Consider the following 15,114-nt stretch of genomic DNA (forward strand, 5'->3'; position numbering starts at 1 on the left):
ACTGCAACCTCCGTCCCAGGGTTCAAGTGATTCTCCTGCCTCAGCCTCCTGAGTAGCTGGGACTACAGGCCTCCACTACCACGCCTGGCTAATTTTTTTTATTTTTAGTAGAGATGGGGTTTCACCATGTTGGTCAGGATGGTCTCGATCTCTTGACCTTGTGATCCACCTGCCTCGGCCTCCCAAAGTGCTGGGATTACAGGCATGAGCCACTGCGCCCGGCCAAAGCTCTTTTCTTTATAAATTACCAAGTCTCAGGTATTTCTTTATAGAGTATGAGAACAGACTAATACAAGGCAACGTGAACTGATTACAGTTCTTGTTTCAAATATTTATGCATTTATTACTCATTTGGCCTGAAAAACAAACAACTTTCTATCTCATTTTCTCTTGCTAAATGTCGAGTTAGCTAGAGCATAATTTCTAGAACCTTGCCAGAACCCTTCGGTTTTTAATAAAAAATGAAAACTTAGAGCTTCCATAGCACATCTGCATAGCTAACGCATCATCGCATATTATTAAAACCATGTTTGCATAGCTCTCTTCCTTGATTTTAAGCTACTGTGAATTTCAGCTGTTTGACTATAAAGTACCTAATTGTATTTTTTTCTTTCTTTTCTTTTCTTTTTTTTTAAGACAAGGTCTTTCTCTGTTACCCTGGCTAGAGTTCAGTGTGATAACCCAGCTTACTGAAGCCTCTACCTCCTAGACTTAAGCAATCCTCCCACCTCAGCCTTCTGAGTAGCTGGGACTACAGTTGCATGCCACCACACCTGGCTAATTTAAAAACATTTTGCTGTTGTTGAGACAGGATCTCACTATGTTGCCCAGGTTGATCTCAAGCTCGTGGGCTCAAATAATGCTCCCATCTTGGTTTCCCAAAGTGCTTGGATTATAAGTGTGAGCCACCTGGCCCCTAGTTGTATTTTTCTCCATATTTATACTTTTTGGGGCTCGTTGAACTTCAAGAACTTCTAAATTTATATCATTCACCTAATTGTGAATTGTTTTAGGCATTACTTCCTCAAATAGTTTTTCTGGTCCATTTACTATCTTCTCTTCTTCAGGGCCTCCATTTACACATATATTTGGCATTTACATATTGTCCAACAAGTCCTTAACATCCTATACATTAAAACAAATTTTCTGTTTTTTTAAGATTGGAAATTTATTTTTCATTTTGTAAACTATGTTTATCGAGTCTGTCATCTATATTCTTCTAGTAAACCATGCAGTGAATTTTAAATAACAGATATTGTATGATTTTAGTTCTAGATTTTTTATGTAGCTATTGTTAATAGAGTCTAGTTCTCTATTGACATTTCTGATCTTTTTATTTATGATGTGTATATTAGCTCTTACCACACTGAAAGTGTTTAGACTAACTATTTAAAATCTAAAGCCTTTTTTGATCATTCCAACATCTGGGTCATCTCATAGTTGGCCTTCGTTGATTGCATTTCACCTTGAAAATGTGTTACCTTCTCCTGTTTTATATATGTCAAATAATTTTTATTTCTGTATCCTGCATTTTGCTAATATAGTACCATAGAGACTTTGAATTAGTTTATATTATTCCAAAGTGCTGCTTTTTTTTTTTTTTTTTTTTTGGTATTAGCACGCAATTAATTTTACTGGACTCCATATGTGAAATCTCATTTTGAATTTTTTTTTCTCTTTTAGAAAGGTTGTTTGCTACCTGTCCCACACATGTACGGTCAGACCTCACTCAGTCAGAGGCTTAAGTAGAAATATGCCCATAATTAGAGCTCCCCTTGCTGGTTACTCAAGATTCACAGTACTTAAGATTCAAACTGAAGAATCAATTCTCAGATGACTTAATTGACACTTTGGCAACACAAAACTTAAGTCTCTTTTAATATATTGAGATTTACTAGGTCAAAATCAATTTTTATCAAAGTTTTCAAATACATAATTGAATAAAGCAAAAGACTGCATTTCCATTTTGGAGAAAAAATTCATTCATTCTTCTTATTCCCACAACCTTCTTTCATCTTTCATTCATCTTTCAGTCTCAAAAGTTGAGTCTACCTCCTCTTTCAATGCTATTACGTGTACCACTTATATGTCCTTTGTCTCTGTCCCTTATCTCAACATTTTTCTCTCTCTGTTCTTTCCCTTTAATCCTTTGTTTTCAACTTAGCAGAGTGGGTTCATACATAAGTGATCTCTACTAGCTGTTACCATTTTATCTCCACTGACTTTGTCCTTAGCCTCTAAAATCCGACTTTCCTCCCCAGTAATTTTCTACTCAAAAGACCTAATTATTAAAGCCAAAAATATGTTGAAAAACAATGCTTCAACCCTTCTACTATGCCTTCTGGTCACATTCTTCACAGCTATTTACAGTACATGAATCATCTTTTTTATCCTTCTTACTCGACCCAACTCTCTCTGCAGCTCTCTGCAATTCTCTCATTGGTGATAATAACCCATAACCAATTAAATCAGTCTTTAAAATGTCAGTAGTTATGTCTGAAATATTCTATGAAATTCCAGATTTAAAAGAGGGAAGTCTAGGAGTTGAAGGCTATAGTGAGCCATAATCATGCCACTGGTTTCCTGCGTAGATGACAAAGCAAGACCCTATCTCTAAAAAATAAAACAGGAAATTAAAGAGGAAAGTCAGATTTTTCAAGGAAATAACTTAAGAAGCAATCAAATGTAAATAGGAAAGAAGGCAAATAAAGAAAAACTTGTTAGTTAAATCCAGAACCCTGTGTCAGCTTCCATTGCCCCACATGGGCACAATAAACTTGCCTGTGGTTTACCAGTCAAGGTGATTTTTCTAGAGCTTCATGTTCCTGTAGCCCGTGTTAAGAAAACTTCTTTAAAAAAGTTTTTATCTGCAGCACCACAGACTTCTGACAATTCTAATACTCCTTTCCTATACCCACAGTAGAGTAAGCACGTGAGTTTTAGAAAGGAAAATGATGTATATTCTGTTGATTTGGGGTGGAGAGTTCTGTAGACGTCTATTAGGTCCGCTTGGTGCAGAGCTGAGTTCAATTCCTGGGTATCCTTGTTGACTTTCTGTCTCGTTGATCTGTCTAATGTTGACAGTGGGGTGTTAAAATCTCCCATTATTAATGTGTGGGAGTCTAAGTCTCTTTGTAGGTCACTCAGGACTTGCTTTATGAATCTGGGTGCTCCTGTATTGGGTGCATAAATATTTAGGATAGTTAGCTCCTCTTGTTGAATTGATCCCTTTACCATTATGTAATGGCCTTCTTTGTCTCTTTTGATCTTTGTTGGTTTAAAGTCTGTTTTATCAGAGACTAGGATTGCAACCCCTGCCTTTTTTTGTTTTCCATTTGCTTGGTAGATCTTCCTCCATCCTTTTATTTGGAGCCTATGTGTGTCTCTGCACGTGAGATGGGTTTCCTGAATACAGCACACTGATGGGTCTTGACTCTTTATCCAACTTGCCAGTCTGTGTCTTTTAATTGGAGAATTTAGTCCATTTACATTTAAAGTTAATATTGTTATGTGTGAATTTGATCCTGTCATTATGATGTTAGCTGGTGATTTTGCTCGTTAGTTGATGCAGTTTCTTCCTAGTCTCGATGGTCTTTACATTTTGGCATGATTTTGCAGCGGCTGGTACCGGTTGTTCCTTTCCATGTTTAGCGCTTCCTTCAGGAGCTCTTTTAGGGCAGGCCTGGTGGTGACAAAATCGGTCAGCATTTGCTTGTCTGTAAAGTATTTTATTTCTCCTTCACTTATGAAGCTTAGTTTGGCTGGATATGAAATTCTGGGTTGAAAATTCTTTTCTTTAAGAATGTTGAATATTGGCCCCCACTCTCTTCTGGCTTGTAGGGTTTCTGCCGAGAGATCCGCTGTTAGTCTGATGGGCTTCCCTTTGAGGGTAACCCGACCTTTCTCTCTGGCTGCCCTTAACATTTTTTCCTTCATTTCCACTTTGGTGAATCTGACAATTATGTGTCTTGGAGTTGCTCTTCTCGAGGAGTATCTTTGTGGCGTTCTCTGTATTTCCTGAATCTGAACGTTGGCCTGCCTTGCTAGATTGGGGAAGTTCTCCTGGATAATATCCTGCAGAGTGTTTTCCAACTTGGTTTCATTCTCCGCATCACTTTCAGGTACACCAATCAGACGTAGATTTGGTCTTTTCACATAGTCCCATATTTCTTGGAGGCTTTGCTCATTTCTTTTTATTCTTTTTTCTCTAGACTTCCCTTCTCGCTCCATTTCATTCATTTCATCTTCCATTGCTGATACCCTTTCTTCCAGTTGATCGCATCGGCTCCTGAGGCTTCTGCATTCTTCCCGTAGTTCTCGAGCCTTGGTCACACCTATTCCAAAATTGACCACATAGTTGGAAGTAAAGCTCTCCTCAGCAAATGTAAAAGAACAGAAATTATAACAAACTATCTCTCAGACCACAGTGCAATCAAACTAGAACTCAGGATTAAGAATCTCACTCAAAGCCGCTCAACTACATGGAAACTGAACAACCTGCTCCTGAATGACTACTGGGTACATAACGAAATGAAGGCAGAAATAAAGATGTTCTTTGAAACCAACGAGAACAAAGACACAACATACCAGAATCTCTGGGACATATTTAAAGCAGTGTGTAGAGGGAAATTCATAGCACTAAATGCCCACAAGAGAAAGCAGGAAAGATCCAAAATTGACACCCTAACATCACAATTAAAAGAACTAGAAAAGCAAGAGCAAACACATTCAAAAGCTAGCAGAAGGCAAGAAATAACTAAAATCAGAGCAGAACTGAAGGAAATAGAGACACAAAAAACCCTTCAAAAAATCAATGAATCCAGGAGCTGGTTCTTTGAAAGGATCAACAAAATTGATAGACCGCTAGCAAGACTAATAAAGAAAAAAAGAGAGAAGAATCAAATAGACGCAATAAAAAATGATAAAGGGGATAGCACCACCGATCCCACAGAAATACAAACTACCATCAGAGAATACTACAAACACCTCTACGCAAATAAACTAGAAAATCTAGAAGAAATGGATACATTCCTCGACACATACACTCTCCCAAGACTAAACCAAGACGAAGTTGAATCTCTGAATAGACCAATAACAGGAGCTGAAATTGTGGCAATAATCAATAGTTTACCAACCAAAAAGAGTCCAGGACCAGATGGATTCACAGCCGAATTCTACCAGAGGTACAAGGAGGAACTGGTACCATTCCTTCTGAAACTATTCCAATCAATAGAAAAAGAGGGAATCCTCCCTAACTCATTTTATGAGGCCAGCATCATTCTGATACCAAAGCCTGGCAGAGACACAACCAAAAAAGAGAATTTTAGACCAATATCCTTGATGAACATTGATGCAAAAATCCTCAATAAAATACTGGCAAACCGAATCCAGCAGCACATCAAAAAGCTTACCCATCATGATCAAGTGGGCTTCATCCCTGGGATGCAAGGCTGGTTCAACATACGCAAATCAATAAATGTAATCCAGCATATAAACAGAGCCAAAGACAAAAACCACATGATTATCTCAATAGATGCAGAAAAAGCCTTTGACAAAATTCAACAACCCTTCATGCTAAAAACTCTCAATAAATTAGGTATTGATGGGACATATTTCAAAATAATAAGAGCTATCTATGACAAACCCACAGCCAATATCATACTGAATGGGCAAAAACTGGAAGCATTCCCTTTGAAAACTGGCACAAGACAGGGATGCCCTCTCTCACCGCTCCTATTCAACATAGTGTTGGAAGTTCTGGCCAGGGCAATCAGGCAGGAGAAGGAAATAAAGGGTATTCAATTAGGAAAAGAGGAAGTCAAATTGTCCCTGTTTGCAGATGACATGATTGTTTATCTAGAAAACCCCATCGTCTCAGCCCAAAATCTCCTTAAGCTGATAAGCAACTTCAGCAAAGTCTCAGGATACAAAATCAATGTACAAAAATCACAAGCATTCTTATACACCAACAACAGACAAACAGAGAGCCAAATCATGAGTGAACTCCCATTCACAATTGCTTCAAAGAGAATAAAATACCTAGGAATCCAACTTACAAGGGATGTGAAGCACCTCTTCAAGGAGAACTACAAACCACTGCTCAAGGAAATCAAAGAGGATACAAACAAATGGAAGAACATTCCATGCTCATGGGTAGGAAGAATCAATATCGTGAAAATGGCCATACTGCCCAAGGTAATTTACAGATTCAATGCCATCCCCATCAAGCTACCAATGACTTTCTTCACAGAATTGGAAAAAACTACTTTAAAGTTCATATGGCACCAAAAGAGAGCCTGCATCGCCAAGTCAATCCTAAGCCAAAAGAACAAAGCTGGAGGCATCACACTACCTGACTTCAAACTATACTACAAGGCTACAGTAACCAAAACAGCATGGTACTGGTACCAAAACAGAAATATAGATCAAAGGAACAGAACAGAGCCCTCAGAAATAACACCGCTTACCTACAACTATCTGATCTTTGACAAACCTGAGAAAAACAAGCAATGGGGAAAGGATTCCCTATTTAATAAATGGTGCTGGGAAAACTGGCTAGCCATATGTAGAAAGCTGAAACTGGATCCCTTCCTTACACCTTATACAAAAATCAATTCAAGATGGATTAAAGATTTAAACGTTAGACCTAAAACCATAAAAACCCTAGAAGAAAACCTAGGCATTACCATTCAGGACATAGGCGTGGGCAAGGACTTCATGTCCAAAACACCAAAAGCAATGGCAACAAAAGCCAAAATTGACAAATGGGATCTAATTAAACTAAAGAGCTTCTGCACAGCAAAAGAAACTACCATCAGAGTGAATAGGCAACCTACAACATGGGAGAAAATTTTCGCAACCTACTCATCTGACAAAGGGCTAATATCCAGAATCTACAGTGAACTCAAACAAATTTACAAGAAAAAAAAAACAACCCCATCAAAAAGTGGGGGAAGGACATGAACAGACACTTCTCAAAAGAAGACATTTATGCAGCCAAAAAACACATGAAAAAATGCTCATCATCACTGGCCATCAGAGAAATGCAAATCAAAACCACTATGAGATATCATCTCACACCAGTTAGAATGGCAATCATTCAAAAATCAGGAAACAACAGGTGCTGGAGAGGATGTGGAGAAATAGGAACACTTTTACACTGTTGGTGGGACTGTAAACTAGTTCAACCATTGTGGAAGTCAGTGTGGCGATTCCTCAGGGATCTAGAACTAGAAATATCATTTGACCCAGCCATCCCATTACTGGGTATATACCCAAAGGACTATAAATCATGCTGCTATAAAGACACATGCACACGTATGTTTATTGCGGCATTATTCACAATAGCAAAGACTTGGAACCAACCCAAATGTCCAACAATGATAGACTGGATTAAGAAAATGTGGCACATATACACCATGGAATACTATGCAGCCATAAAAAATGATGAGTTCATATCCTTTGTAGGGACATGGATGAAATTGGAAACCATCATTCTCAGTAAACTATCGCAAGAACAAAAAACCAAACACCGCATATTCTCACTCATAGGTGGGAATTGAACAATGACATCACATGGACACAGGAAGGGGAATATTATACTCTGGGGACTGTGGTGGGGAGGGGGGAGGAGGGAGGGATAGCATTGGGAGATATACCTAATGCTAGATGACGAGTTAGTGGGTGCAGCGCAGCAGCATGGCACATGTATACATATGTAACTAACCTGCACAATGTGCACATGTACCCTAAAACTTAAAGTATAATTTAAAAAAAAAGAAAGAAAAAAAAGAAAAAAAAAAAAAAAGAAAGGAAAATGATGATTTACAAGTCTTGTAGCCAAAGTTGAAATACTCATCCACAAAGTTCATAGAAATGTGGACTGGGTCGAAGCTCAATAAAACATGAGATGGAGACTTCAACATTGACAACACTGAGAGTCTTTATTGAGAGTTGCATAATAAATGAGCTCTTCCAGTAAATTTTAGAACACCTACCCAACTCTTTTTAATTTTTTTCTTTGAAATAGAATCTCACTCTGTCACTCAAGTTGGACTGTAGCGGTGCAGTCACAGCTTACTGCAGCCTCAACCTCCCTGGCTCAAGCAATCCTCCTAGCTCAGCCTCTGGAGTAGCTGGGATCACAGGTGTGTGCCACCATGCCCGGCTAGTTTTTTGCATTTTTTTTTTTTTTTTTTCAGAGAGAGAGTTTTGTCATATTGCCAAGGCTGGTCTCAAACTCAAAGACTCAAGCTATCCTCCTGTCTCGACCTCCCAAAGTGCTGGGATTACAGGCATGAGCCATTGGCCCTAGCTGCTTTTAATATTTTTATAACTGGGAGAATTGCTCTGAGAAACCCAGTGCATATCACTACTCGATGGACAGGCCTCACAGACTTCCTTCGAAAAAAGGTATCACCAACCTGTAGGACGTGAGTCAATTAGATAGATCAAGTAGTCATGCTTACTTCAAACTTTTCATGTGAAAACAAGTTGCTATCATCTTTAGTAGGTCAATCTTATTGTTTCGTTCAAGTCTTATGTGTCCGTACAAACTTTTATCTGCTTCTTGAATGAATATTTGAGAATATTTTTTCTCTCTTACTGTGGATTTTAAATCTGTTTAGTTGTGTTAATATGTGCTTCATATATTATGAAACTGCTTTATTGTAAGTATTCAAGTACAGATTTTAAAGTCCTCCTGTTGAGTATTCATGTTATTATCATGTAATGAACCTCTTTTATACTGCCTCTTCCTTTTGCCTTAATACATTTTGTTATATCAACTTCATTTTTGATTGATTTTGTCTAGTATATCTCTTTGTAACCCCTTATTTTCAACTTGGTCATAATTTGTTTATTTCTAATTTTTGAAATATCTATGACTCTTTTTGATTTCTAAAAGCTGTTAGGTTTTGCAATAGTTAATTTTACGTGCCAGGTTGGATAGGCCATGTTACCAGTCTTTGGTCAGACACCAACCTTGATGTTGCTGTGCAGCTATTTTTGAAAAGTAATTGACACTCAAATTAGTAGACTTTGAGTACAGCCGGTTACTTTCCATAATGTGTGTGGGCCTCATCCTATCAGTTGAAGGTTTTAAGAACAACAACAATAAAAAACTAGTCCCCCAAGGAAGCTTCCAGACTGTTTTCTCACTCAAACTGAAACATTGACTCTTCCCTGGGTCTCCAGCCTGCCAGCCTAACCTGCAAATTTCAGACTTGCCAGGCCCCACAATTGTGCAAAACAATATCTTATAGTAAACTTTCTCTCTCTCAATAGAAAGATTGATACTTTTAGCAGAGAGATCTAGATATATATAGAAATAGGTATATTGATATAGATAGATGTAATATTTATATCTATGTACATCTATAGCTATGTACACATACACATGCATTCTGTAGCTCATACACACACACAGACTTATATATAGAGAGAATATATGTACACAAATGTACACATGCACAACCATTTTATTGATTCTCTTTTCTGGAGAACCCTGACTAATACAGATTCTTTTCTCAAACTTTTCTTGGTCTTAATTTTTTTTTTTAAGAAAGTATATATTTTACTTTTTTGTTTATTCATTTCCATCTCATTTATTTACTCAAACATATTTATTTCATAACCAGTATTTAATTATTTTATTATTACATTTTTAAGAGCCTAAATGTTGTTTGTGGGCTTTTGTTTGTTTTTTTGCTTGTATATTCTCTCTCATTGTGCACTATCAAGTCAGCTTCATCCCTAATATATTTTTGTACTTTAGATTGAGAGCATACCTTTTGTGGAAAATCTACGGGATCTGGGTTGGGAGAAGTCTCTCTGAAGAGGACTTGAAATGGCCCAGGAACTACCATAATGAGAACACTTGACATTCTTTCCTTGAGTCTGGGTTTCCTGTGCCATAAATGTAGAATAACCTTAAACCTCAAAACAACATAAGACAAGCCTGATGTTATAATATTTAGCAAAACCCTTATTTTTCACCTAAGCTCAGGCCAAAACCACATGTTTGTTTTGTAATCTTTTACAAAAGGGTTGTATGTATTTTTTTTTCAATTTCACATATTCATTAAAGGTGGAGACTTTTAATGGTTCTGGTTTTTATTTCGGGATTTCAATTCTAAATGCCCACCTTAAGAAAGTTAGCATCACTGTGTAGTCAAAGTGATGCCTTTTTTTTTTTTCTAAGTGATGCCTTTAATGTGCCCTCCTCCTATTTTCTGAGCTGTCCAGTGCCCTCAGGTCTGTGAGACATTCAAATTTCCTCTGCGGTTATTAGCTTTTTCTTGATTTACTATCTCTGGGGTTTCTTTTATAAAAGTTTTTAAATTTTTGTCTATAATGAGAAGCACGTATAATTTATTCAGCATTTCTACTTTGTTTATATCAAGGTGTTCACAGAACATGTAGCCCGAAATGAATTTTTTTCTTAAACAAATTAAAATTAATGTACTTATCAGAAGAAAGAACATTTTAGTCTTAATTGTTAACCTTAGTGTTATGAAAATGAAAATTAATTTTAGAGTTTGTACATTCCTTTTTATACATGTGATTACCTTAAACATAAAAACAAAATAACAGTTTCTTCTCTTCACTGCTGCATGACTTACACCCTCTCTCAATTCCATTAACAGAAGAGTTTCTTTTTTCTTTTGTAGTTATTAGTAAACAATGGAGAATATCTGTAAAATTTAAACTTCTCATTTATTGCTTCAGAGTTCAAAATTTTAGTGAACACTCCTACAATTATCTTAAAAACTATCATTTTACAAATCATTTAAGAAAAATATATGAAGAATGTTTTAAATGATCATAATGTTAATATCTGCATGGAGGAATGAGAGTACAGAACATGATTTTTAAATTATTCTGTTGTGTTAATTTCTTTGTTGTGACAGTATTTCTGCTAATTTTGTCTTTCATTTTTTTATTTTGTCTCTCAGAGGTGTCAAGTAAGCAAAATAATGGTGAAACTCACTATTTTATTCTCATGATGAACATTTCTCTGAAGTTTAAGAGTACGTTTTTGAGTATGTGTGTAAGCAGACTTTTAAAGTAGCCTAAAAAATGGATATTTCTTAAAAAAATTCTACTTTGTAAGTTTCTGTGTGACACTTCCAAGAACAAAACTAAAAGTGAAGGTTGGAAATATACTACTTTTACACTGAAGTGACTAATGCCTCAATTTACATCTCTGAAACTGGGGTTTAATAATACAGAGTTTAAGATTTTACAAAGAGAGCAACTAGCCCAATGGTAGACACTCAACATTTTCTAATAACCTTTATTTTTTCACTTTAATTTTATTTCCTTTAGAACCTCAGGACATTTGCTACATACATAGGTCTATTCTCCATGCTGCTTAAAGGACTACAGTTCAAACAGTTTACTATCAGTGTTCAAAGGAATCTGAAGTAGGACATTGCCATTAATTTTAGTGAGTTAATGATACAGTAGATATTATTTAAAATTCTTGACTCTTTTAAATGAATCTGGACATCTCAGCAAGAAAATAATAGTGCCTTCTGATTGAAAAAGTAAAAGGGAAACAACATCTGGTTAAAAATATGTTTCCATTCCCCCTATTCATTTTTTGTGTCCAATATTCCAGGAGGATAATTATTTGAACATAAAAGTTTGTTGACCTGTAAGATTTTTCTATTAGAATGCAAATGACTCAAAAGACAAACATCTTAAGTCTTAATTATCTTAACTATATTAAGCCATTTGTTAACAAAAAGCTATAAAATACGCATCTTGGGAGTGTGATGGAGAATGGCAGAGGCAATGCCCATGCTATTCACAATTTTATAGTCGCACAGACACATCCATACATACAATGTACATGCTGGCTAGAAAACTGATGAAGTCCCATTATCATGTTTATGTGTGTGCATACACTATATAAGAACACATCTAATGAATGTTAATCATCTGTGATGAAGACGAAGAAAGCATTTTCAATGGATTCATGCACTTTTTAATGCAAATCTTTGGAAAGCAAATTAAACTATCATTGAGAATAAGTTATCTGGAATATATATTAAAGCAAAATAAAGAACAGATTATTTGCACATATATTTGTTTTCTTCCAAGGTAAAGACAGAATATCTTCATAGGGGAACACAGTGGAAGCAGAAAGACCTCTAATCATCTTGAAACATCTTTGTCTCTTCTTAGAATGTGAAATTTTCCTTGATAAGTGAGCAGTGATGTGTGCATTTTTTTTTTTTTTTTGAGTTGCAGTATTGCTCTGTGGCCCATGCTGGAGTGCAGTGGCATGATCTCGGCTCTCTGCAACCTCCGGATCTAGGGATTCTCCTGCCTCAGCCTCCTGAGTAGCTGGGACTTACAGGCACGTGCCACTACACCGCTAATTTTTTGTATATTTAGTAGAGACGGGGTTTCGCTGTGTTGGCCAGGCTGCTCTCAAACTCCAGACCTCAGGTGATCCATCTGCCTCAGCCTCCCAAAGTGCTGGGATTACAGGCGTGAGATCCTGTGCCCGGCCGATATGTTCATTCTAATTCTGTTTACATACTTACCCTATTAACATCCACACTCTTTTGCTCAGAAACCACTACCTACTTCACTGGAGATGTGAATAAATGTGATGGTAATATCCATACTAACATGATTCTGGGATGACCTTTCTGCATCATTTATTTTGAATTTGATTATTCTGATCATGCTGGTGAATGAAGTAACTGAGAAGTGGGAATTGAATTAAGTTCAGATTTCCAAACATAAAATCTCCCCAAAGGCATTTAACATTTCATATTCATATGGAGACGTTTGGGAGGATGAAATATAATTAATTTAAGCAAGATATTTAAGACTTCACTATCATTCATATTCTGTGCTCAATGGAATAAAGTAAGTGTAGATACCATTGCAATCTGTTTCAGCAAAATAGGTGAGAAGCCATGCTTTACCCTTAGCAGTAATAAGGAAACAAGTAAAACAATCCAACCAGCAAAGCAAAACAAAACAAAGAGTAATTTCAGTAGCCTTACTAGAAAGCTGTTTAACAAGGGAAAAAAATGTTTTTCTTTATATTCCAGTGAGAACAAGAACAAATTTCTTACTTTGATAACAAAGTTACCGAAAATCTATAACTCTCTCTTTAGTACAAAGCAATATTTTTAAAACGTTGTCTATATAGGTATTAAAAGAAGAGTATAAAATTTTCCGACTTTTTCAGATTTCTTTTTAAAAATTTTAGCACAGAATCACACTAATAAAATGAGCAAATATGAAGAAGTTTAATATATTAAAAGACATTCATACACACATGCACATACAACTCACAAATTACCCAAAAAACAAAACAAATAAAAATTGCTCTGGTTAAAGGAGGTGATACAAAATCACGAAGGCTGAATGTAGACCTCTTCCTGTTTACTCTTTTTCCATCTTCCTTTTTCTCTTTTTATTTGTCCATTGCAAGCTCCCAAACAGACCCAGGAGCACTGTCTAAAAAGCACTAGCAGAGTAAAACGATTCGTGAACTTAGAAGTGTCTTTTTAAAATCTTTGCAAACGTACCACTTATCTCCAAAGCTAAGACAGTGTATTTGGAAAACAAAGGCACATACCCCTCAATGGCAGAACTAGTTAGAAGAGATAATCAGGGATAAATTAGGAGCAAGCAATAACTCATAACCAGTTTATATTTATTCCTAATAAACATTACATATGTATGGGATGGTAAAATATTAATAGGTAATAACAATTGTTCAAACATAAAGAAGCCTACGAGACATGAAGAAAATGAGAAACATAAATATAATTACATCAAGGCACATCATAATCAAATTGCTTCAAACCAGTGATAAAGAGAAAATCTTAAAATTGGACAGAATAAAAAAATCGCATTGAGGAGCAGAGATAAGAATGGCAACAGATCTTTCATTAGAAAAAAATGAGGCCAAAATGCAGTGGAGTCATATCATTAAAGTACTGGGAGAAAAGTAAACTATCATCTTAGAATTCAATAGGTAAAATATGTTGCACGAGCAAAAGCAAAATAAGAATTTCTTAGACATACAAAAGCTAAAGAATACATTGACGGAAGATGTGCATCATAATAAAGGTTAAAAAAATTCGGCTGAGTGTGGTGGCTCGCACCTGTGATCCCAGCACTTTGGGAGACCGAGGTGGGTGGATCACCTGAGGTCACGAGTTTGACAGCAGCCTGGCCAACATGGCAAAACCCTGTCTCTACTAAAAATACAAAAATTAGCTGGGTGTGGTGCTGCGTGCCTGTAATCCCAGATAGTCTGGATACTGAGGTAGGAGAATCGCTTGAACCTGGGAGGCAGAGGTTGAAGTGAGCCAAGATCGCGCCACTGCACTCCTACCTGGGAGAGAGAGCAAGACTCCATCTCAAAAAACAAAACAAAAAAAAAAAAAACAAAAAACATTCTCCAGGCAGAAGCAAAATCATAACAGATGGAAATTGAGACTTACATACAAGAATAAAGAGCATCAGAAATGATAAATGTATTTGTATATAAAAAGACTTTTTCTAATGTTTGATGTCTTTAATAGATAATTGACTTATTAAAATAAAAATTATATAAATGTACTGTTGTGTTTAAAACATGTAGAAATACAATGTATGACAACAATGGCACACAGGCTGGGACAGTCAGAAATGCAAGTATCCTATTGTAAGTTTCTTTTACATTAAGTGTGATAGCATTACTTGAAGGTGGACTGTAATAAGTTAAATACAATTATATGAACACCATATATTATATATAGTATTATATATAGTATACATAATACAATGAAACAAAGTATTGTAGCTAATAATTCAGCAAGTGACATAAAATTAGTAATGAAACTTCTCAATAAAGTAAAGGCAGAAAACAGAGAAACATAAAGAATAGATGGGAAAAATATAAATTAAATGGACAAATGGAAGATTTAATTCTGACCATTTCAAGAACCGCAATTAAATACAAGTGATCTAAATATACCAATTAAAAGACAAAGATTGTAAGTTCTAATAAAGAAAAGCATGACCCAACTAAATACTGCCTACAACACACACAAACACACACACACACACACACACATACACAAGTTGAAAGTA

At 36.1% G+C, this 15,114-nt stretch overlaps 1 long non-coding RNA gene across 2 annotated transcripts in view; it reads left to right on the forward strand.

Moving 5' to 3' along the window:
- The window catches only part of LOC107973442 (uncharacterized), a 1,262,479-nt gene that overhangs the window by 986,319 nt on the left and 261,046 nt on the right, over positions 1–15,114 (forward strand). The gene's annotated exons all lie outside the window — the stretch shown is intronic.

This window comes from Pan troglodytes, chromosome 12, assembly GCF_028858775.2.
Source record: "Pan troglodytes isolate AG18354 chromosome 12, NHGRI_mPanTro3-v2.0_pri, whole genome shotgun sequence".
Lineage (NCBI taxonomy): Eukaryota > Metazoa > Chordata > Mammalia > Primates > Hominidae > Pan > Pan troglodytes.